Raw genomic sequence first — 26,772 nt, forward strand, 5'->3', positions numbered from 1 at the left:
TATGACCCTATGTGTAAATGCCTTATTTTCCATGTGCACAGAAGTCCACTATACATCCACCAGTCCAAACATAATATGTCCTTCTTACAGCAGGAGGAAAAATCTAGTTACTTACAATAATTCTACATAAAATATAGGCAAAATATAAAAAATCTAAACCCGAGCACAAATACAAAATGGCTTCATGAATGCTTGTCCAAGGTTTCTTTTGTTGCCAGTTGGCTACTAGAAGCCATGCAGCATGAACTTTCAGGTGTTTTCTTGTGCCCCCGTTTCTGAAAATTTTAAGTATGAATCAATATTTTCTGCCATCCCACTGTCTTATATTAACAAAAGTGGGTAATAAAAATGTAATTTGTTCTGAACAGGGGCCACTAAATATACAAATCTATCTTTTCCCGGGCCGTAATAATCCTTGAGATAACACTGTTGACACCTTGGGTTTGGGAAACTGAGAGTGAAATGTACATGACATTTACTTAACCCAGTCATAGGGGGATCAGTGATGTCTACAATTTACATTTCAGTAACATAAAAGCCCTTTTGACCTTAGTCAGCTGATAGTTCACACTCTCAATATCCTGTTTTGTGACTCTGAAACCTCAAACATATTTACACCTTAACATGGCTGTTAGTGATATATCCAGAAGACTGACAGATTCAGAAATGGGGATTGACCCATCAACTCATTTATTTGGCCTGGGTGGTTAAATAGAAGGCTGTGTAGTCGGTGTCAGGTCTTGAATTTATAAAGAAGGGCGTTCCAGGTGCCTGAGATGGAATACTTATGGAGGCCTTTTATTTTTTCCCTGTGCAGTAATGTGCTCTCGACTCGAGCCCATGCTAGCATGGAGAGTGTCCATGCAGATGCATCTGAGGGGTTCGCCGCTTTCATTTGTGGGTAATGAGTCGTTTTGCCAGGAAGAGGACCAAGTCAGCAAATTTCATCACTGCCCTGTATTTTTAGGTCGAGCATTCAAGACCTCTTGTTTATACTTAGTATATACTTATATGTGTATGTACTTTGTGGGCTCTGGAGATCAGCCCTAGGACTTGTCTGCTTCCGCTTAGGGACTTTTTTTTCTCTTCAACTTCCTCTATTGAACTGTCTTGATAGAAAATGACCAGTAGAGGTCAGTAATATACCAGAATTGCTTTCTGCTTGTTTAACTGCCTGTATTTAACTGACTTGATAGAAAACGACCAGTAGAGGTCGGTAAAATACCAAAATTGCTTTCTGCTGAGGGACTTTATTTTTTTTTATTTTTTTCTGGCAACTGCCTCTATTTAACTTTCTTGATAGAAAACGACGAGCAGAGGTCAGTAAAATACCAGAATCACTTTAGCATTCTCTAGATTCCAATCCATAGAAATTGTCTTCCACGAGCATCCGTAGACAATAATATTTTTTTTAAATCTTGTATTTTCAGTCATATGAACACCGAAGGCCCTGATTTTATATGAAAAACAGAGCTTTGGACTATACCATTTCCAGCTGAAAGGCAATATTTCTCTCCATTTGTTCCCATATCTGGCCTGTCACGAATATCATAGAAATTGATCCCTTGGGTTCAGGTCCACTATTGTGTATAAACCCACCTTAAGCCATGGCCCCAGTTATCGGAGAGTGGTGGTGTCACAGCCCCATGGCATGTCAAGAAGGGGTATGCCGAAGCATAAGGTGTAGTTGATCATGTGATAAATAATGTTCTACAAAAACACTAATACGCTACAAGTAGAAGGAGAGCGTGTGGTGGCGCACCTTAGCAAATGGGTGAAAAAAGGCAAGGATGCGTTCCCCATTCTATCGGGAAGAAATGTTTTGGTGTCCGCTAGTTGCTGTTTAGCAAACCAGTGTGATACCCATTGCAGTTGTGATGCCAGGTACTAATATGTACAGTCCTTCAGTTTCTTACCAATTCTGTTTTGATCCTACTAGATCTTTAATAGCAGTGTGATCCTCATAATGGATCGTAAGTTCTCATAAACTCGTGTCCATGTTCCTTCTCAGTCATCCTATGCCCTTTTTATCTGTTCATGCCCTTTAGTAGGAACTTCTTGTAATCCTGCAATAAGAGTGGTTGTTGAACTGAATTTCACCTTTTTATGGCCTGCATTGCTTTTCAGGGTCAGAAGAACTTTATTTGACTTGACCAAGTCCAAATCACGATTTAAATTTGTGTGAGTTATATTTTCCCTCTTAAACAGTTCTTATGTATTGGATTAATTAACAAAATTCTCTCACCAGCATTATTGCAAGATTTCTTCTATTGCTAGCTCCAGTTTATTAAATGGTCAATTCTTTTTGGTACTTTTTACCGGTATTGCTTGCCTACTGCCTAACTTCAAGAATTCTTCCTTGCGTTATGTTAGTGCATTGAATCCAACTCAAACTCAGTCTAGGCTATTGCCGGTAAGTTTGTATGTGTAGGACTGCGCATATGCCTGTGGGGACGAATTGCAGCTTATGCTCATGGCTGTGGGTTATCGTACGCACTGCCTTGAAACTTCCTGTTTTGTAGCAACTACCACCAGGATGCCGATTCTTCGCTCACCTTTGGGATATGCTCTCATATATATGTGTTTGGTGTCATTCTGTGTGGATATGGGCACTTTGCGTGCGACATGGCAAGGTTAGATTTAGACTTAGCATTGTTGATGATTGCTAATGGGGGCGTTCCACTTGTTCCTTGTGTGCGCACCTGGTTGGTTGGTGCGCGCCTGGCTTGCTCCAGTGTCTACCGGTTTGGATTATTTTCAGCTCTGTCGTGCTCACTTCACAGGTCTTGGTTTCCACCGGTTTATGCGCTTTTGAGCTACTGTTTAAACATGTTATTATGTTGCTATATTGTCGCAAAATAGTGAACGCAATTAGAGAGACTGTATTCAGATCATGTATAGTTATATTAATAATATAATTTTGGCATGGAGTGCCATTTATTAAGAATTTGGTCATTATGCTTCTTTACAGAAATTTGAAGTACTTGTGAAATACACGAGACTTCTTGGAAAATACAAGACTTGCTTTATTCACATGAAAATACATACTGATTCAAGGTATGTTTATCTTTTGGACTGGACTGCTCTTCTTTTTTACACATTCACGTCACTTTGCACATTTTTCTTTTTCTTTTTCACTTTTTTGTTTATACTGACGGATTTTTCTATTCACTTTATTCTAGATTTGTTTGTTTTTTGGATTGGACTGTTCTTTATAACATATCTATTTTACTTCATATATATTTCATTTCCTCTTTTCTTTTTTTCTGATTACACTCATGGATTTTTTCTAACCATACTATTCCAGTATATACTTTCTGACTTCTTTCTGGTGTTCAAAATATCTGTTGAGGTTTATTTAACATGTGTTTACCAATACTCAACAGGTTGACAATTTTCAAAAAAACTAAAAAAAACTATAAAAAATTGTCGTTACTCAAACATGTGTTTGTACATATGTTTATAATGTGATGCAAATGTCTTAGATGTCGATTTGTGTAATTTTATGGGCACTTTTAAATGTTGTCGAAAATTTGTTTCGTCTTTATAATTTACATATTATATGGTCATTTGTTCGTATTGTTAGTCCTGTGCTTTATGATTTATCTGTAATATCTATGTTGTTTTATCATGTTACAGCCCTGATGAAGTTCCCCTTGAGGGAATGAAACGTGTTGGCTGACCATTCTTTTTATCTACAACATTTAAATGAAAATTAAAGAGGACATTTAGTTAAAAGAATTTTTTTGGCTCATTGGACTATCTTATTCGTGCACCCCCATTTTCATTTATTCTTGACGTATTGATCTGGAGCACAGTAGCGCCATTCAGCGGCTGGCGTATGGGGTGGATTGCACGACAATCATCACATTTATCTCAAGAACTGGTGTGAGGTGCGGCAAGAAGGGCCCGCCGTTGTTGCAGTTGAAATGTTAACTGACACCTCAACAGGACCGTCTTTTGTACAACTATTCAGAAAGGCACCAATCCCAGTGGGAGAAAAGCTGTCCCCAGAATTAGTATAAAATGACACCGAATGAGGGATTGGGGTTCATACAGTGGTTAGAATCCCAACAAGAGGCCCTGGGACTTTGGAATATTTAGGCAGACAGAGGAAGTACCAAGAACAGCAGCCAGCCAGAAATGTTTGACCCTGATTTAACAACAAGACACATATTTATCCTGACTTAAGTAGAGCCACATAAATAAGGGAGCAGAAGCTTTAACTACTCCAGGGCCCAATGCCAAGGGCATGGAGTTCTTACTGTTGCATTCTACCAACCTGCAGGAGGCAATGACTGGTAATGTGTAATCCTTTATTCAACCAGATGCTGCTCGATGGTTCATGGAATCGACCAAGGGTCAGACTGAAGCTGAGGGGCAAGCCAACACTATGTGAACACACTACCGAGGCATCTCATCTTCCGGGTCCCAATCCAGTTCTGGAGGCTTGAACTTCATGATAATAGCTTCCTGTATAACTGGGGTGATCCTGGGACCATCTTTCCCCAAAATTGTGTAATGTTACAAAGTGTTGCATATGTGACTTTCTGATTTATGTCAGAGTCAATTCTTGCACCCTTCCCCCTTACTTACTTCTGTCCAAACCCTGAAAGGGTAAAGTTCAGAGTTGGCATGCAGAGCTTAATGGTGTTATCTCAAGTAATAATGGTGGATACATACCTCTTTCTTTTCTCTTCTGTGTACATTTACAATGAGGATGAAATCCATATGTTTGTAAGCTTTGTGTTTTTTACGAAATAAACATTTTGCCCAAAAGAATTATACACCAACTTCGCCAACAAAATATTGCACTAAAAATATGACCTCAGAGGACAAATGTGTTCACTGCCATAGTTATCTGCTGAAATAAAGCAGTTTCAAATGAGTACCTGTATAGCAAATGACATCAGGTCAAATATTTTGCTTGTAAATTTTAGAATAATCCATTAGCTGGTGAAGATTTCCTGTGCCAGTGCTGAGCCCTTTTTATATTTTTGTGAAACTCAGTGCTTTAGTCCCCATAACTTTTTTCCATCAAAGCTATGTAAGCCACATGCGGCACGTGCAGGCACTTAATTACACTTTTATACAAAGCTATGTGTTTGGACACAAAAGAAGCTCCTCAACGAGCTCTGACAGCCTGGAATCTTGATTAGAAGGCTTGATAGAAGAAATTGACTGGAAGCGAGCCTGTGAGTTAACACACAATGGGGCATATTCTCAAGTAGCTATCGCTGAGTTTACGGCACTTTATCACAGCCAAAGTTGAGATAAATTCATCGCCCCATTCACAAGCTGGTGTCAACAGCCCATAACACCAGTTTACCAGTGATATCAGCCGCAACATTCTTAATGACCAGCCAGATCGGTGATACGAACTCAAAACAGGCGATAAGGCGCGTTAGCAGCAGGAAATTAACACCAGCTCTGACCTGGTGTTAAGTCAGATGGCAGCCGGCACCAGAAAAGGGAGCACAGCCCACAGCCACACATGAAGAGCAACAGATGCCATGGAGCTACTCATCATGCAGCTCGGAGCCCCAACAGGGCTACAACACCGACCACCACCACCCCCAGGTCCGCCACCCTCCGCGGGAACCCCCTGCCCCAACCCGGATCACCACAGAGGCAGCCCAGACACAGGCCGTAGACCTTCAGAAAACGCACCAGCCTCATGGACATGACACCAGAGTATGTAATTGCCCACTACAGGCTCAAAAGGACAACCATCCTCCGCATCCTGAACATCATAGCCCACACGCTGATGGTACCAACACAGCGGATAACCAACATCCCTCCGCAGACAAAGTTGCTGGCTGTGCTGCATCTGTTGGCCTCTGGTACCTTCCAACCAACAACTGCCAGAGTTGGAGAAGTCTCACAGACAGCCCTATCAAAGTTCCTCAAACCTGTCCTGGATGCTATCATCAGCTTGGTACCCCAGTACCTATACTTCCCCCACACTGTGCAGGAACAGCTGGAGACCAAGCAAGGTTTCTACACCATAGCTGCATTTCCACACGTGTTGGAGGCAATTGACTGCACACATGTCCTACTTGTGCCCCCTGCCGACACTGCACACAATTACCGCAACAGAAAGCAAACACATTCTATCAATGAGCAGGCAATAGTGGACCACCGGGGACTCTTCACCAATGTTGTCGCCAACTACCCAGGCAGTGTGAATGATTCATACATCTTCCGACAGTCCATCATTAACCAGTGCTTCCAGGATGGCACCTACGGAAATGCACTGCTCGTTGGTAAGCACCAAATGCACACACCTCAACTCCACAATCATGCAACTCCCAACACAGGAAATGCACACGTCACAAGCTCACATACAACATGCATACCCACCAGACACGACAGCACAACTCACTGTGGGAACCAGGCCTAACCATGTACTTGAGCCATCAACGGCATGGCACCTCAGCTACACAATAGCAGAATGTCGGAAGAGGTGGGGACCAGGCATGTGCATAGGAGGCGATTTGACCAATGAATGAGACTGCACACAATGCCAAGTGTGGCTTGGTTTTGCTGGACAGACTGCAGGATACAGACCACACACATATCCATGTCGACACACACCGCTGGTGTCTGGAGTGTAGTGGACAGTGGACACAACCCAGTCACCCCAGCCAGTGTGGGAGATCAAGGAAATCTACCTTGTTACGTTGCCCCTGTAAGCGTGTGCGGAGTGGGCTGGCCCGTCGTACACCAGGTCAGCATAGGGATGTGAATAAAAAGCACGTAGCCCTGGGCGTGGTCCTCTTCCGGAATGCCCAACATCCCTGCCAGGCCGGCGCCTCTCACCCCACCACGAGGCCCACGCTGTGAGCGGGGTTGCCTGTGAGCATATGCGTCTGCTGCACCCAGGGACACAGGTCCCCAAAGCCGTCATGGCGGCCCCTGCGCATCTAGGCATCACTGCTCACCTGCCGACACTGGCGTGTGTCAAAGAGGGCCCACCTCATGCCAAGGCAAAGTCCAATCCTGAGACACCCGACCTTGGCAGATTCCTCGGACCATCACGGCCTCCGTGACACAGGCCCGCGGAACTCCTTACTCGTTGACGTACTCCACCGGCATACACAGCGGACAAGAAGGACACATTTAGAAATGAATCTTGATTACACCATGGCAGACTACATGATTTAAGGCTGAGTTCATGTCACTATTTTCCCTCCGATGTGGTGCCACCAAGCCTGTGCATAGGACTCTCACCAAACGTGTCTGTGTTCCCTTGCTGACTCCGGCCTTTGGTCTTCACTGCCATCCTGCAGGCCTCACACCAATCCAATGCAGTCCGTCACAGGCAGGACACGGCCTCCTCGCCAGCTGCACACCCACTCAGCTCTGGTGCCACTACCTACGTCAGCCACAAATCTAATACAAATGCCATTCCAACATCGTGTGTGAGAGATCCAGGAGGAGATGGCTGGACAGCGGTTGGCCCGCGCTGACCGCTGCGTCCAGCACACACTGCGGTGGAGTAGATCACACAATATAAACTGAGTCTTGCTCTCTACATGGCAGAGTCCATGTCATTGTACAGGCCTCAACGCAGACTGCATCCCCTTCCAGCTCTGGTGCCACTGAGTGTGTGCCCTGAAATACATGGGCAATCTCTGTTTGAACGTCGGTGGTGTCTGAGCCCATGGGCTGGAGGTTGTCCTCATCTATATGTAGCTGATACTGACAAGGTGGAAAAGTGGAGTCTGTAGCATTCAACTCCGCCATTGGCCTGTTACTGCTTGCTTCTGCCCTCTGCATCATGCCCTGGAAGGACACCTTCCACTGTTCCCCGCAACCCTCCGCAACTTTCCCATTGGACATCGATGAGTGCATGCTCAGCTCGCGTTGCCCTACCTCAGTGCACCGCAATTTACCGTACCATGGTGTTGTGCCTGTGCTGGCCGCTGTGCATCCAGGGCCACAAACTCTGTGCTGCTCAAGTCAGGGACCCATGATGTTCGTACCTTGTACTGCTGATTGTCTGCTCACTGTTGTGCTTTTTGACAGCATCCAACCAACCCCTGAGTGGTGGCTTACACTACCCAACACCCATCCAGCACAGGCGTCACTGGAGATGTGACCCTGGCAATGAAAGGGGCTGTGCGCACGTGCCCTTAGCCAGTCCCACAAACTCACTCAGTGTGTCTGTGTGGTTATTATGTATGCATGAGGGACCGGGGTCATTCCACATGACATTGGGCTGTGTACAGTGTGCGCCTCCATGTCACCGCAGGCAGTGGTGTTGAGCTGGGACATGAAACCGTGTCGTATCTCCCTGTGGGCATAAGCAGGGTGGACAAGCATACGAAAGTACTGCGTAGGGGTGTGGCTACTCCACACGTAGATCTGGGTGTGGTGCAGAGTAGGCCTTGCCTAGGATGTGGCTGATAGGATGTGGCTGATTCTTTGTGTCTCTGTTGTAGTGTCTGCGCCACCCGTCCCGCAATCGACAATGTTGCTATGTGGCATGCCCCCGGTGTGCTTGCTCGGCCGAAGGGGTACATGGAGGAGGGCATGCCCGCTCAGGGTCAGGGTTCACACATGCCAACTGTTGTGTGTGTCGCTATGATCGCAGCATGAGCCAAAAATTTACCCTCAACTGCATGTCGAGTTCAGCCAGGCCGGTGCTCTACATCTGTGTCAGCCCTGTCCATGCAATGGGCCTACACACACGTGGCCAGCAACATTCCGCGCAGCATCACCACTTTGTCGTAGTCCAGCTTGAGGACATTCGCAGACAGGCATGACAATAGTGTGCCGTAGGGGTGCATGTGATGCTATCTCGCTGCGCACACAGGTGAATGGGTGCGGGGGGAGGTGCAGAAGTGAGGCTACATAATACACAGTTATGCTGCCCATTTACAACACGCATGTCATACAGGAATTTAAGATTCACACGTCACACACCAAGGAACCAGTGAGACTGCCAACACATCATGCAGTGCGTTGTCTTGACTAATGTCTCTCTGCACTGTCACAGGTGACCAAGGATATGCACTCTGCACTTGGATGATGACACCCCTCCGAGCCCCGAACATACAGGCCCAGAGGCAGTACAATTTGGCCCACAAATGCACCAGGGGCATCGTGGCGCGCACATTTGGCGTGTTGAAGTCCCGTTTCAGGTGCCTGGACGTCAGAGGTGGAAGGCTCCTGTACGGCCCTGACCTCATGTGCAAGATGATCGTTGCATGTTGTGTGTTGCACAACGTATGTGTACACAGCAAAGCCCCATGGATACGAGTGCCAGATGCACCAGAAGATGATGATGAAGATGAGGCAGGTGGCCCACACCCCACTGCAGCCATAGCAGGAATTGCCCGTATGGGACTACATCATTGACAATTTCTTCTCTTGCTGAAGTCACATTGTGACGGTCCTTAGCAGTGATGGTGCGTTGAATGACCACAGGCACAGCGTGTGCTAATAAATGCATTCCAATACACATTCACTGTGTGCATGTCACTTATCTGTACAGCACTTCACTTAGACAAGTGTGGGTGCAACATGTTGTGCTGACAATTTGGGAATTTCTTGATGGATGGTGGATGTGTCACCTCTGGGCAGTGAGGCTGTTTGGGGTGTCACGTATTCGAACTGCCAGTTCTGTGTGTCACAGTTGTTACGGTGTCCCACTCTTCGGCATTTCACGTGTCCCAATTCATTCCATTTTGGCTGTGATTTGTGGCCTACTAGTGACAACAGGGATTCTTTTGGGCTCTAATATGTGCCGCCATGTTGCAGTGATGCACCCTGTGACTCAAGTCCCATGACATGGGCGACATGTACACAGGGGGAATCACTACCCCCACATTGGCCCATGCTTTCATTATTATTTGTTCATGGACAAGGCACGTCGGTGTGCAAGGGGTGTTGCTTGTCCCTCTGCAATGTGAAGAGGAGATGCGGTTTCACAGTGTGTTCCATGTTTGTTTCCGCATTGGCGCAGATTACATACTGGATGCATGTCCATGTACATTGCGGCTATTTGTGGGGAAATGCCTATCTGATTTGGACAATGGTCATTTGTTCTGCGTCACAGCTGTGGGGTTGTGCTCGTACGTTGTCATCTCACCCTTTTTTAACTCTGCTTTTATAGTGTATTTTCCCGCAAGATGCGTGGGATTTGCAGCCTGGTCACTGGTTTTCGCTGCTTTTTGTACCGCGATTGGCCTCATCGCAAGATTTTTAGCGTACGTGTTTCGCATTTTTGCGGCGTGGCGTTGATTTTATTGCGGTCATTTGATGCATTATCTGGTGACTATCGTATGGTACCGCCATGTTGTGACTACTTAGTTAACACGGAGTAATTTTCCCACGATTGGCTGCGATGTTGAGTGTTGCGTTAAGTTACTTTTGCGATGGTTATCACACGTTCTTGAGAATATACCCCACAGTCTCTAGAAATGCCCGTTTTTGGCTCATACATTACAATTTTTTACAGAGGACATATTTAACACCGGTGCATCTTCATAAAATAGATTCAGCTTACCCTGATACATGCCCACGGTGCAACTCTGGCACGGTGGACTTCCTACACCTGCCATGGTCTTGCAGCGCTGTGTACACCTTCTGGCAAATAGTAGTTGATGAACTAAAATGAGCCACTCTGTTACATATTGAATTAACCCCCCAATGCCTACTAGGATTGTTCAAATTCCCATGGAAATGGAAGATGACCTATAAATTTGGGCAGTTGACGATTGTTTTGGCCCAGCACAGGGTGGCCATTACATGGTACTCTCTGCGTTCTCCAACAACAGACATGTGGCACAAAGATGTGGCAGAGTGGGCCCTAGCGGAGGAAATACAAATTTGAAAGATGACAAACTCAAAGACGCAATAAGCAGTTAGAGGGCGTTGACAGACATTCTTCTAGTTCCTCCCTCTGACAAGGGCTCAGATACGGAATCAGACCCAGGGACGGGCAGGACCACCGAAAACGACACAGGAGGGTACAAGTGGGGAGCAATCCCAATAACTCAACCTAGAGATGGGCAGATTGTATTAAAAAATGGAAACAACTCAGGGATAATTGGGGGAGGAGAGTTCGCTTACAAGTCGGATTCTTAAGCCTATTGTGATATCATGTACCCACTATTGCCAACATTGTATGCTCCCTAATGACAATTGACATATGTAGTTTTATTTTCTCGACTGCCAGTTGTGATTTTCAATAAAATTTTCAATTAAGTTTAAAAAAAAAAGCTATGTAAGCGCATTAGTTTCTTTTTCCCCTCATGTGAGCGATTTTAAAGGGACAGGATTTGTGGATTTCGCTGAAGAGTACAGAGAAAATATCAAAAGTATGTCAAAAATAAATTCTGAAAAAATGGAAAGAGTGTTGTGCTAGAAACCATATTTTGTTAAAATATCATCATCTAAATGTTTACTGTGCTAAGATTACCATCATCCCAGCTACCAGGAACAAGCAGAGTTGTAAAATAAAACATTTTTTACCACAGTTGTTGCATTTTTCTGAATGATAGCCAATTTTTCTTATTTTTTGTGTGTTTTCAACTTACTTAAAGTTTGAGGTGGAGAAGGGTGTGAAATCCATGGCTGAACCCGAAAGGCTATATATTTCTTAAAAGTAGACAAAATTCCAAAATCAGCAAAAGATCATTTATGTAGCTCAATCATGGTCTAATCAGTAAAATCATAATAATGTAAAAAATATAACAAAATATAAAAATTGTTAGCATATTTAAAAAAGAAATTTAGCCTTGCAACTGCCAGACTTTTCTGATCACTGAGAATTCTCATTGTGGAGATTCCGCTCAGAGTGTGGAGACTCCCCTGCGACTGCAGGGCCTCTGCCGTGAGTGCAGCTGCCTTTTGTGAGTCAGGCCCATAGTGTTTGTTGGTTGTCCAAAAACACAAGATTCCCAGAGCCAACAACTTAGCTGCGGCTCATAATGATTTGTCATTGAGTATTGACTTTGCAGCAATTGATATAGAAAAAACAAATGAATGAAAAATGGGAAAGAAAGTTAAGCATTTTTATAATGTGGCCAAGAGTTTAAGTTTAGGAACAACTATTATTCTGATTTTACCCATACTACCATAGAATTCAGAGGGCATTTTGGAAAATGTGTTTTTTATGCACACTGGCTTACATTAGAAAGCCAAAAATAAAAAATGGCCCATTTCGCGAAGTAAACAGCTGAGGAATTTTGCGGCAGATTTATAATAACTGGCGCATCCCTGCATATCAGCAGGGATGCGCCAGTTATTATGCGCCACAGCTACGCCACCATGGATGCGCCGCATTTATAATGCGACGCACCATGGGGCAAAAATGGCACAGATGCGTGACGCATCTGTGCCGTAAAAGTGACGCATTGCTGGAGTTGAGTCGCAAGCGCGACGCAGCTCCAGCAATGCTCTGGGGGGCCCTATCTTTACAATGCTGCGTCAATCCTTACGCCTGCTTCAAGCAGGCGCAGGGTTTTGACGAAGCATGGGCCTAAAAGTGACTGAGTGAAATCTTGTAGACTTCACTCAGCCACTTTTAGGAGGCGTTCCTGCGCTGGAACGCCCCCACCTGCCCTGGAACGCCCACATGTGGCGCAGGGCTTTACAACGTGACGCATCTCCCAGATGCGTCACGTTGTAAATACCCCGCACCATGGCGCAGGATTTGCGCCGCTGCTGCGTCACAAAAGTGACGCAACGGCGGCGCAAAAGTGGCGCAAGTGCAACATAAATCTGCCCCTTTATCTTTTACTTCTAGCTGATTTGTCTCCCTGGCAAACTTACCAAGCCAAGATATTTCTGAAAACAAGACACCCATGGGAGTCCAGGGTGGTGTGCTTTGATTTGAACCCATTGTCTGTTTTGTTTTAAACAAAGAATGCCAAGCAAGCCTCATACTTTGGTAAAAATCAACATTTTTACTCCCATTTCTGTAGGGGAAAAAATCTGGAATCTGCAGAGATCAATTACATTTCGACCACCAAGCATTTATACTCTTTTCCCGAAACAAACGGTACCCCCCTTGTGTGGGAAGGCATATCGTCCACAAAAGGAAAGCCCCCAAAACACAAGAGACTTCAAATGTGTGCTTTAAAAAAACGTATCCATTTTGGCAATATGGATAGCTGTGGTATTTGGACCCAGGCTCGACTGCCAATGAGGGAGTCCAACCAAACCTATACATTCTAAAAACTAGACACTCAGGCGAGTCCAGAGTGTTCTTCCTTGTCGTAATCCACTAGCTGTTCTTACCCAGAATGCCCTGCAAACATGAAATTTTGGTCTAAACCATACATTTCTCTGACAAAAGTTCCAATATCTGTGGGGATCTAATAAATTCCATTTACTCTGTATTTCCTTACTCCTCCCAATAAAAAGAGCCCATAAATGACTGCTGCACTCGTTCAATTGTGGGGCACGGCTCAATGCCCTCTGCTCTTATAAAAAATGCTGATTCTCTGGTTTCTAGTGGGTTCTCTCCCTTCCTTATATGGCAGCAAGATTGAGGGGTAAAACAAAGTGCCCACAAGGGGGAAACAAGACCGATTGCCATGATAGTAACACATGGCGGTTATTGTCCCCTAAAAAGACTTACCCCTGGTGTCTAATACATTTTCTGCCCGCCCCCCAATACTCCCAGGAGACAGAAAGACTGCTGAGCATTTTCTGCCTTTCCCGGGAGAAGATTAGGGGTAAACTCACACTCTCTGTCCCACAGAGGGAAGAAATACTGTTATGCCCTAGGGGAGCACTTGCCCAGGCCCATGAAATAAAGGGGCAGATTTATGAGGTTTTGCCGTAGGGAAGCGCAGCAGGCCTTCCTGCTGCGCTTCCCTACGGCAAAAGAAAAGGGCAGGGATGCGCCGTATCTATAAAATGCGGCGCATTCCTGTCCTTTTCCCCTGCGCCGGCGCACAATGGGCTGCCTGCGCCAACGCAGGCACCTCTGCACCATGGTGCAAGGGTGCCTGCGTTGCGGAGATGAATATTTTTGTACAGGAATGGAAACCTTTCTGTACAAAAATAATCACAAGATGTTTTTCCTCTTTGTATGGGTGCTGCAGAATGCAGCACACATAGAAAAAGGAAAAACGAGGAGAAATAAAGATATTTCTCCCCGTTGCGCCTCCCTTATGCCTCCCCTGGGGAGGCGTAAGCTTTTGGCGCTGCCTCAGATTTACGATTTCTCGTAAATCTGGGGCAGTGTCAAAAGGCCATGGATGTTGCTGGGAACGCCCCCAGCAACACCCATTGCACACCCCTTTAACGCAGAACACTGCGTTAAAGGGACTGATATTTATGAGGCAGCATTAAGCCACAAAAAGTGGCTCAGTGCTGCCTGATAAATATCACGCAGGCTTCTGCGCCACGGAACGTCACAAAAAGTGACGTTCCGATGGCGCAACGGGCCTCATAAATCTGCCCCAGAGTATTTAGGCAACTAACAGATCCCTTATCTCGGGTAGATGAGCTGAACTTGGCTTGTCTCTTACCAACCCAGGAAACCATCTTGCCTTTAAAAAAACATGCTTATAAGTACAATACTTAGGCATTTATTATAACTTGTGTACACATAGTTCTTAATACTGCGTCGCTGCTGTTTGTAAGCACTGTATCTATATGTGGTACTATTTCCAAATGTAGTATTACTCAAAATTATAAAGATCGAAGTGCTTATGTGGCTTTGCCAGGTTTCAGATCTGTGATCTGTAGATTACTCAGATTTAAGCAATGACTGCTGAAGTTGCAGAAGTAGATTACCAGCTAATTGTGATCAATATATACTCCTTACTCTCTAACATGAATTTGTTATATGCTCTCTAACATGCATTTGTTATACATTTGGGAATGTATTGTCACCTAACACTTATGAAACACTTATTTCTAAGTTGCCTGATCAAAATTTAAACATTAGCAACAGTTTTCTGAGTTTTCACTAACTACACATCAGATTGAAGGCAAGCATCTGTTTCATTTTGTAAGCCCCAATAGTATGTATGGTGTGACAGCCACTTCATTTCTGACACGGTTTGTATAGCAGAGTGCTCGAGTTGTCCAAGTTCCAATAGAAGACCACTTAGGTTCTACTAACCAGCAGGTGAATGCCAATAAATAATTTTAATATTATGATAGTTTTAGGTGGGTCAGAGGGTCCATGAACTGAGGTATAATACCAACAGCGTAGTTGAAAATCTATTGAAATATCCTAAAATAACATAGCATACGTCATGTAACATATAAATCATTGAACTACACGTGATACGTGAAATTTAAATGATTGGACCTGTTGTGATGTCACAAAACACAATGAGTGATTTGACCATCTGTAATTGTGTTGGTTTCCTCTGAAGAAGACAAAATTCAGAATAAAGAACAATCTAAGAAAACCAGGTGGCGTTCATCTTTTTGTGCATATGCCACCTTTGACCATTCTGTGAAATATTCCTCCATCACTCTTCAATATTAAGAGGTAAAATGGCTACTCCCAGTGAGAGTGATATTTTTTTAAGAGGTGAGTTTTGTATCCGTCAGTTTAGAGAAATGTTTGAAATTACTTTCTTCTTTCACCTTCTCCTGTGCCCCAGGCAGAGTTTTGTTAGTTTAAAATGACAAAATGCCTGAAAACATTTGCATCAGGAAATAGTAGCTCTTGTTTTGTTAGAATTTTTTTTTTTCTGTTTTAGGGTCTAATTTTATGGCATGACACTGAGGCTAACATTATTCAAATCTCCTTTATTGCCCAGCTCACAGCTGCAACAATTGAATATGGAGCTTCAAGAACATTCTAACATAGTGTAAAGTCCATCAACGCGCAGCCATCTTCCTTCTTTGTTGCTGCTGCTCACAAGATAAGTACCCCTCATTTACTTCGTGCTTCTTATGTACCTTATAATTATTTTGTATGATAATTAGCATTATATATCATGTCTTGGGTCCTATTGACCCTACAATGTTATCCTAGGTTTGCCTGTACTGTGTGGCGTTATTTTCAATTGTTATTTCTTTTGTTTACTGCCTTTTGTCCCCCTTTCCCCTGGGACCTTGGTCCGCTTTACCCAGGCAAATGCCGATCCCCACCCCCAGAGGAACTCATGGCTTCTCTGTTAAGCTGGTTTTAACCATACCTGCTCCGCGTTGCTTTAACACGCACGAGTTGCTAGGAGCCTGAACTCATCAGCTCCCTCGATGGATGGCAGCTCTCCTTTAATAGACCCCTACATAGCTGACACTGTTCACCAGTCAGACTTCGGGAAAACTCTTCAGTGCTTCGCGAGATGACAGCGCGTCACTCGCCATTACCACGCCTACCATTTTTGGGCTAATTTAACAAGCCGCATTTCGACCGGTACCATTTGAGGAAAGTACCTTAGAGGAGTGGTGAGAGTTACAGTTGGCAGCTCCCTCACGGTCTCCAATCAGCTTTTGACCTCTCATCGCGGCATTTGCTCGACATTGACTCACGTTTACTCCAATTTAAGGTTATTAATTTCAAATAAATATAACCTTCTACAGGTTACTATTTAAATAAATCAAAAAATATAATACTAGTACTCTCTTGGGAATAAGTAACCTTCTGTTTCTAGTACCAACCCCTGTCTAAACATGTCAGTGACAACCCCTGAGTTAAACCTAGGGGGGAAGTTGGAATTATTAGTTAACAAAGCTCTAAATAAGGTAATTGGGTCTCTTGACGACACTATAAATAAAAAGTTGGAAAATCTATCTAAAGCATGGATTACTACAAGCTCTCACCACGGTGAGGGGTCAGATGGGGCAAGCAAGGCCCCAAGGAAAAGGACCACGGCTGTGCCCCCTCAGAAAGCAGCAAAAAAAGTCAAAAATAATGCAAGCAAGAATGATGCCTCGGGCATCATGGATGGGTAGGAAGTATGCCCTGAGCTCCCTATTCCCATCGATAGCAATGAGGCACTTGAAGCGGATGTTGACCTTTCATACTCCTCCGGCTTTGATACTGATTGAGGGCAAAAGATTGGGAAGCTCTGATGTTACGTTATGTTAAAAGTATTTGTAGAGCGCACTTACACCAAGCGGTTTCATGGTGCTGAGAATGGGAAGGCGACAGTGGTATGATGACAGAAGCTTTACCCATATGCATGAGAGAACAGAAGGGTCTTAAGGAGTGTTCTGAATTGGGCGTAAGAGTTTACTGACCTCAGTTCAAAAGGAATAGAGTTCCAGAACTGAGGGGCCAGGAAAGAGAAACTGAGGCCACTATGTTTTTTCCGTTTAAAGGAGGGGGTGGTAAGCAAGTTCAGATGGGAGGATCGAAGTTCGCGAGAGGCAGCTAAGGCCTCTGGATCTAAAATGAGCATTGTTGACACTTTTGTGGCAAATATGTTTGACCCCCTATTAATCAAACACCCCTTATCTCCGGAATGGGCACCCTCACCCCACCTGGCGGACCACCTTTCCTTCTGTTTGAGAAGGGAGATCCCTAATGAGGTTAGGTCCAGACTACATTCCGAATGCCCCCACCCATCCCTCCCTGACAAGGTAGCCATAACCCCTGAGCTGGACCCAAAGGTGGTAGCATTCATAGCAAAAGGCTCAAAAGATCCTAGGAAGGGAATTGATAAAAGTCTTAAATCCTGCCAGGACCGTCTTCTAGACATCATAGGCCTCTTGACTAAAATATTTGAACTGGCAGAGAATACCTATATTGGTGAATCACAAATTGACCCCAAAGATCTTCGCCAATGGGTCCAGGAAACGCTAACACTGCTATTTCCACTGAGCGAAGAAAGGGGGTGCCACTTAAGATAGATCCCAAACTCACGGACCTAGCAAGTAAAGATGGAGGACCTAGTTCACAAGGACTCCTCTTTGGAGAAGATTTTATTAGGGAGATGGCTAAATATGTCGGTGCATTTAGCTTCAGCCAGAAATCCCAAAGGGACATCAAAAAAGTGTACCAAGATAGGGGATTTGGCAGGGCCAGGAGAATGCGGGTCCGATTCCCCGGCCGTGGCCAAACCACATCAAGACTCTTCCTGGGCCGCAGTTCCAGATTTTATTTATGCAACCAAGTTTCCCAACCCACCAATCCTTTTTCCTGCAAAGACAGAGAAGCCACGGAAGACCCTTTAGGAGCGACTGAAGACAGAGATGTTTCTCCACAGTTAAGAATCTTGAAAGACCCTTCGGATACCCCTAAAAATGTGGGAGGGAGATTAGCCCTTTTCTCTGGGAATTGGAACCTAGTGACACAAGACCCTTGGGTCATAAGTACAGTCAGGGGACACAAGATAGAATTCATAGATACCCCCACTCAACTAAAGAGAGCCCAAGAGATGTCCTTTTCAGAAGAAGACAAGAAAATAGTTTACCAGAATGTAAAGGAAGTAATAGCCAAAGGGGCAATAAGTGAGAGCTTAGAACTGGGTTTCGTCACCAACATCTTCCTCGTAGAGAAGAAAGACAAGGGACAGAGACTAGTTATAAACCTAATCGAATGGGTAACATACCACCACTTCAAAATGGAGGGGATCTTCCTTCTAAGGGACGTTCTAAGAAAGGGGGACTGGCTTACAAGACTAGACTTAAAACATGCTTACCTCACCGTTCCGATTTGGCCCACCACACCAAAATATCTCCAGTTTACCTGGGAAGGAAAACTTTGGGAATTCTGTACCCTCCCCTTCAGACTGTCATCGACCCCTTGGTACTTCACCAAGGTGCTGCATCTGGTGGCAGCCTAGCTAAGGGAAAGAGGTGTGGAACTCATAATATATCTAGACGATATCCTTCTAATGGCCCAGTCAAAGATAGTATCACATTACACAGAACTCACAATTCGCTTACTAGAACATCTGGGTTTTGTAATAAACATAAAGAAACCTTGTAAAATACCAAGCCAGGAGACTCAGTTCCTGGGATTTATGGTAAACACTGTAACAGCAGAATTGAAACTTCCATGGGAGAAGTTAAAGAAGCTCCACAAGGAACTCAGAAAGATTCTGTCAAAAAAGGAATTCCCCTTAAGATTGCTAGCAAGGATCGTGGGTCTCCTATCTTCAACGATCCAAACAATTTTCCCAGGCCCCTTATACTACAGAGCTTTACAGAGACTCAAAGCCAAGACAATGAGAGTGACACAGTCCTATTCCCAAATGACATCTTTAGACCAAGACTCAAGGAAAGAACTCCTATGGTGGCTAAGGAATGTGGAAGCGTGGAATGACAGAGCCATCTTTGGGCAGACACCAGAGTTGATAATAGAATCAGATACAAGTTTCGAAGGATGGGGTGGGAGATGTGGCGACTTATCAACAGGGGGTCGCTGGACGGATCAAGAGAAGGAACTGCACATCAACTGCTTCGAATTACTAGCAGGTTCATTTGCAGTTAGGGGTTTCATCAGAGTTCGATGAAATGTTGTGTGATGCTGCGCATGGACAATGTTTTAGCAGTGAGATACGTCAAAAAGATGGGGGGACCCCACTCCAATGGCCTTACAGAAATAGCGAAAGGTTTCTGGTGTTATTGTTTGAACAGAGGGGTTTCTCAGTTATAGCAGAACACATTCCTTTGTCTAAGCAATGGTGTGGCGGACTGGTTCTCCAGGAATTTCAGGGTCTCCAGCAATTGGAGACTAGACAGAGGCATATTCATGACCATCCAAGACAAATGGGGCCCCATGAGGACAGACCTCTTTGCGGACAGGGTCAACACTCAGTTGAAGAACTTCTTCAGCTGGAGGCCAGACCCTCAAGAGCGGGGAGTAGACACTTTCCTGCAGGACTGGAAGGGTTTGAAGCCCTATGCTTTCCCTCCATTTGTCATGCTACCATGGCTCCTCTTACATGCACGTCGATACAGAGAGAGTCTGGTAGTAATAACTCCCCTTTGGAGTTCTCAGACCTGGTTCCCAGTCATCCTGGAGATGAGCATAGATTTTCCCATCCTAATACCATCTTTCAGACAAATACTCTTAGGCCCAGAAGGAGAGTCACACCTTCTGATAGATCAGGGGCTACTAGTTCTGACGGCCTGGAGGCTTTCAGGCGACAATGGCAAATCCCAGGGCTTTTGCCAGATGCTATCCGACTCATATCTGAGTCCTGGGCCCCCGGAACTAGGAAAGCATATCGACTGGCATGGAACAAATGGGTTCGCTGGTGTCTTCAACATCACTACGATCCCATTTCAACGGATCTAGTTCATGTCGTAAACTTCCTTTCCGAATTATTCACATCAGCCTAAGCTACAGAACTGTTAACGTTTATAAATCAGCCATTGCCGCAGGACACTCCTTGGTTGACGGTGTCTCGGTGGGCCAAAACGTATTGACTAGGAAAATTATGAGAAGTGTGCATGTCCTAAACCCACCAACTGTGAAATACACTGCATTATGGGATGTTAGAAAGATCTTACAAGTTATTTCTTACTGGGGCGACAATTTAGAACTGTCTCTTAAACGTATTTCTTATAAACTTACAGTTTTGTTATACCTGGTGTCCTTCAGACAGACCTCAGATGTCAAGGTGTTAGACGTCACTAGCAGGGCCTATCAACCGGAAGGAGTTTGTTTCTATCTCAAAAAGAGAACTAAATCTATGTCATCTTCTATCCTTTCTTTCCACTGAATGAAAGACTGTGTGTTGTGAAATGCTTAAAGGATTATGAAAAGAAAACTGAATGCTTAAGAAGAGATACAACTCAACTATTGATTTCTCACAGAAGGCCACATAAAGCAGTTTCCTCCCCCATACTTGTGAGATGGGTGAAAGACGTTATGAGCGAAAATGGCGTGGATGTTTCTATCTTCGGAGCGCACTCTCTTAGGGGCGCTTCAGCCTCCAAAGCTTTTATTTTAGGTGGAGGACTCCAAGATATTCTTAGAGCCGCAGACTGGTTGAATGAAAGTATGTTTAAAAACTGCTATTTCAGACTAATCACAAATGTGATTGACAATGTACTTAATACACTTTGAACTAGCATAATGTTAGCCTCCGTGTCATGCCATAATATTTAGATTTTGAACAGCCTAATGGGTAGAACATCTGGATTTTATTAAAGACACGAAGGCTAAGATTATCCCTCTGCATGTTGCCGTGACCCATCCTTAGGGTTATAATTGTATGACCTTTTACATTTTCTTTTGCAGACTAAGATGTCTCTTCCGGGTTGGCTTGACATAATTCAACTTTCCTTCATCGAAGTTTAAGATTTATATACTTGAAGTTACCTTGTTCGCAACTCCTGGAAAAGAAGGGAGACGGCTGCGCGTTTATGGACTTTATACTATGTTAGAATGTTCTTGAAGTTCCATATTCTCTTCAATTGTTGCTGCTGTGAGCTGGGCAATAAAGGTGATTTGCTTAATCTTAGCCTCCCTGTCTTTAATAAAATTCTGATTTTCTACCTAGCAGGCTGTGAAAAATCTAAATTATGTACGGTAATTGACTATGAAGGCTATTATGTTTGACAATAAGCTATTGTGTTTGACAACAAATGCTGTAAAATGCAGCATCACTTTTCCTATTGATCTTCCATGTTATAAAGGGATGTTGCAGCACCTTCCACAAACCTAGTTCCTATGCCACTGATGAAGGGCCAGATTTGCCTCTACAGCGCTGTGATGTGTGAACAGGAAAAAACAACATAGTGCTAAATTTACAAAGAGTTGGGTGCTGAAGGTATCATTGGACTCACTTCCGCAAAATACATTTTAGCACAATGCTAAGCATTGCTTCACTGAAAGTGCTGTATTTAAGTCAATACAGCGCATTCGTGCCTTTTCCAATGTGCTGGCAGCCTAGCGCCAATGCAGACACTCTTGCACTATGGTGCAAGGGTGCCTCCGTTGCATGCAAGATTGTTTCTGTGCAGGAAGGGGCACCTTCCTGCACTAACAAAATTCCCTGAGGCATATTCCACTTTATATGTGCTGCAGAATGCAGCACATGTAGAAAAAGGAAGTAACAAGGAGAAATAAAGATATTTCTCCTCGTAACGCTTCTCCTGGGTGGAGTATCTTTTGGCACATTCTCAGGTTTACAAAGGCTGGTAAATTTGAAAATGCATCAAAATCCATGGGAGTTGCATAAGAAAACCCACACAATGCCCATGGAACACCTTCCCAGGACAGAGCAAGGCAAAACAGCGATTTGCACAGCGTTGCTTTACTCCAGATTTATGGAGACACTCAGTTTCACGCAAAGTGGCCTTGCGTGGCTTAAAAAATCTCACTTAAGGTATGTGTTACGCTTGTACTACATTGTGTGGTGCAAACGTGATGCAAGTTGGGTTATAAATATATATGACTCTAAGATTCCACTGTAAGCCTGCTCACACTAGTTTAGTAGATCTGGTTCTGCGTGGAATTCTTGGGTTGTTTGTGCTGATTTTGCCCCTTTATTCCCCCCTTTGCATACATTAATGTGGCTTTGGAACTCCAGGGCCCAAATATCTTTTAACACCTATCTTTCAGCAACTGTTTTGGTGCAAAATAGATTTTAGACGCAAAAGATAATCAACTTTGCCATTTACATTACTTTGCATCGAAAACGCTGCTTAGGGTTGCGCAAGCACAGACCTAAAGCCATAGTAGATCAGATCAAAATATGAAGATTTTAAGAATAAAAGTGGAAAAAAAGTAATTCTCTTAAACAATTCTGTTGTGTCTTGTGTTTGTATATATGAGGCCTCTAGTGGTCCTTGACAGACTTCTTACCAGTATTACATAATCAGTTAGGTGTGACTGAGTGTGGTTAATAAAGTTGGTGACACACTGCGTTCAGTTGATGGATGCATGTCGAAGAATAAAGACGTGCGAACCAGAGCTCCATGTGTGGCGTGGTCTGTTACATGCTCCTGGGCAGGGGAGGAAGCAACAACTGAAAACAAGATAGGGGATCTGTAATCTGAAGAATCAAGAGTACTCTCCCAGAGAGATTACCATGGTCCAAGAGATTACCATGGTCCAGCAAACTCCTAGGGCGTGCCACATGAGCCCAAGAAGTGGTCTACAGTTGACGTATGTGGAGTCAAAGCACAACTCCAGCTTTTGAGAGGTCCTCAATGAAGGCAAAGGCCCTACGGAGGAGTGCAGTCAAAAGGCCTGATCCAGCGCGGACCCAATAACTTGGACAGGGATGAACATTCAATTACTTCATTTACTTTGGCACATACACCCAATGTCCCTGTTGCGCTGGTGTCAAGTTTGCACATTCCTTACCAATTCATACTCAGCTGTTCAATATTTAGACTGTTCACAATTTACACAATAAACCTTTTCGTTCAAATTTCCATCTTCTTGGTCGATGGACCAATTAGTTGAAAAATTGAAGGCACAGTTATTCAAATCATAGACAGACTGAAATAACCACAGACTCTTTGTTTGCAATTTGTTAAATTTTATCTAAATCAAATGCATTAATCTTAAAAATACCTCATGAGCGAAATTACACTCTAAAAACATTTAGCAAATAATCAATCTCAAGAAACATATGTTGCCTGTAGGGGATAGATGAAGAGAAAAAAGTAAAAAAATAAAAACTTGAGTTATCAAATTTACCAACCCAAGGAATATGAACGAGGAAAACCACCACCCAGGCCTAGGTAGCGGCAGGGGACCCCCAGACAGAGAGTCAGGGATCAAAGATTCTAAGTTCAGGACAAGGATAGGACTGGAACAGCTAGGCCTCTCTGCAACCGGATAATCAGCAGCGTACCCTCTCTCTCTTCATGCCTAAAGCAGCAGCCGCATCTGCCGCTCTCACATCTGACCCCACCCCTAAATCACCTATTCTTTATACCCTTCTCATACATGTCCATCCCACCAAAGTTGCGAAAGTCACCCATTCTAGCTACGGGATTGGTTCAAAACGAGGGGCGGATGGTCACCCTACCATTAGATCACACTTTTTTGACTACCCCATTGTTTAAATTTTCGTGCCCACATATTCAGTATACATCCCTGTTCTCTCATGAGGTTAATGTAACAAATTAAGGACAAATGTTTATACAATAAACATCTTAAAAAATGTCACACGAAGACACTGAAGTTGGTTGCACGTCAAGCATCATGTCCTTCACCGTGCTACGCTCTTTCAGCTTGTTCAGCATTCCAGCCACTCAGTCAGGTGGTTTGTGCGAGCTGCAAATTTCACTCATTGCAGTTCGGCTAATTTAACACAAAATGGAGACTCGTCCATTTACTAATAGAACAGAAAGCAGACATTTATTAATAATGTGATAGTGAAATTTTCACTGTTAACCACCCACCTTATCTCTAGTCCATGTTAACAGTTAACCTAGCATAGCATAAGCAGGAAAACAGCATTAATTATTATGACAAAGCAACACACATCATGCGTTTACTACATATACATGCAATTTGCCATGCAAAACATTCATAACACGTTCTATACACAATGTTATTACATTTTCTGGTTATTTACGTATTGTTAGGATTAATTTCATGCATATTGCAAAGCAAATCTCTCACGTGTGATGTGCGATTGCACGGTAATATACTTACTACTTGCTATTAGTACGTATTACAGGGGTACTTAATTCAAGCGGGTTTCTATTTGCGAAACCCCGCTCCATCAGGTCCACCAGAAGTCAACTGGTAAGGCCCAATGAAGAGTTACTACCCCACAGCATAACACAAAGCCAGAATTGATGCAAAGCAGAAAAGCTAAAAGCAGCGTCAGCCAGGTATAATGCATGAAGTTGAGAGTGATGTAGTGTACGTGCAACAGGCGAAACCATTATTCACCGTTAAGAAGGAAATTGGCACCTGATGGCCTCAGCTCGGTCATGACGACCTGTGTACCAGTGAGCTGTCTTATGCTTGCAGAGGTGTCACCAAAATACGATGCCGCTGCGTTCCTGAAACCACCACTTTCGGTCGATACCTCCAAAAACCAGATTGTTGGCGCCTAATGGACTGCCTAGATCGAAACGTTTTATGACTTAATAGTTGCTGCAGAAGGAGCAGATGACAAAAAGATCATCAAATACTTAATTGAGTAAAAGAAGTGATTAAAAAAAATCACAAATTGATCAAGACAACGTTGGAAGCCAAGTTCAATCCAATGCTGAATGTCAACTATGAGCGGTACACCTTCAACCAAGTAAGACAGCAACCTGGGGGAGACAATAGATGAGCCTGTTGAGAGACATGATACACTCATAAGGCACTGCAAGTTCAGTGAAATCAATGACGAAGAAGACATGTGTCTTAAAGTCATCAATCTTTGCCTCTCCAACTTGTTCCGACTTTGCATGCTGCGGGAAATGCTCAGTTTGGAGATAGTGCTCATGGCTGCAAGAGCAAAAAGAACATGCTGATCAACAGGCTGCTGCTATGGAAGCTGGAATAACCCAAAATGAATCATTATTGAGTATTTCAAAGTAAGCAGAAACACAAAGTGTGGACCACAGAGTGATGTCTCCGAAGAAAAATAAATTGTGTTTCCACTGTAGATTCTCCTTTCCACATGAAGGTAAATGTCCAGCCATTGGACAGGTATGCAAAGGTTGCAGGACAAAAAAAACACATTTCATAACGGTTTGCAAAGTTAAAGAGAAACTAAGTGCGTCATGTAGAGATGAGAAAATGGATGCCAGAAAGTTTCAGAAGCACTTTAGCCACTACCACAAGGCCAACATAAACATTGACTGAGGCAGTGGAAATGAAACAAAGTCATTTGTAGTCAAATGTATCTTGCAAAGGTTCAGTAGCATCATCATTGAGTGATAATGAGTAAGATGGATGTGTGATAATGGTGGCAGTCACAGACCGACATGTGCATGTAGGTTTGGCCCCTGGCAAAGAAGAATCACCACAATAAGCAACAAAGATCATTTGGACATTGTCCTAAAATCACGCTCAAGGTGAATGGCTGCCCTATGACTTTTATTACAGACAGTGGTGGATTGATAAACATCATGCCTTCAGGAAAGGACAATGAACTATCTCCGGTACAATGTCTCACACCATTGAAAACCAAGACTCCACACCTTTGCAGAGTCAAGGATCATTTGTAGCAACCATGCAAGCATCAATTCCTGTCCTCCAGGATACATCATCGAGTGCATGCTTATTAAGTTTCGATACTGCTGCTGACATGGGACTGATCTCTATTAGCTGTAACTTGAATGCTCATTCTGAAATAGTGAGTCAATTCCTGACATTGTTTCATGGGCTTGGGAAACTTAAAACATTAAGGTGCAGCTTCACATTAAAGAATACATTTGCTCTGTTGCCCAGCAACACAGTCAAATTGCTTTTTCCTTATAGGAAGCTGTTGAGAAAGAACCAGGTACACTTTTACAGCATGATATCATTGAGTGCTCAACTGGTTCAACCCAGTGGGTTTCAGCCATTGTGGTGGTGCCAAAAAAGAACAGTGGAGGTTCAGTGCACATTTGTGTTGATATGCAACAGGCCAACAAAGCAATCAAAAGACAAAGGCATGCAGGTCCACATATTGCGGACATGATCTTGGAGCTGATTTGCACCAAAGCTCTCTGTCTCCTTGATTTGAACAAAGGCTACCATCAACTGTAGGTACATTACTACTTTTTTGAACTCATTTTGTTTTGTTCCGATATAAAAGACTTAGGGGCATATTTCCAAAGAAGTGATGCAGCGTGGCGCTGCAAGCAATTTAGCAGTTCTGCGCTGCATCATTTAAAAAACACAGGTATGAGCCGTATTCACATGAATTTGGGGCACTCCTGTGTTTTCCCTTGCGCTGGTGTTAAAAAAGCGGCTTAGCGCCAACTCAGACC

Source organism: Triturus cristatus, chromosome 6 (genome assembly GCF_964204655.1).
Source record: "Triturus cristatus chromosome 6, aTriCri1.1, whole genome shotgun sequence".
Lineage (NCBI taxonomy): Eukaryota > Metazoa > Chordata > Amphibia > Caudata > Salamandridae > Triturus > Triturus cristatus.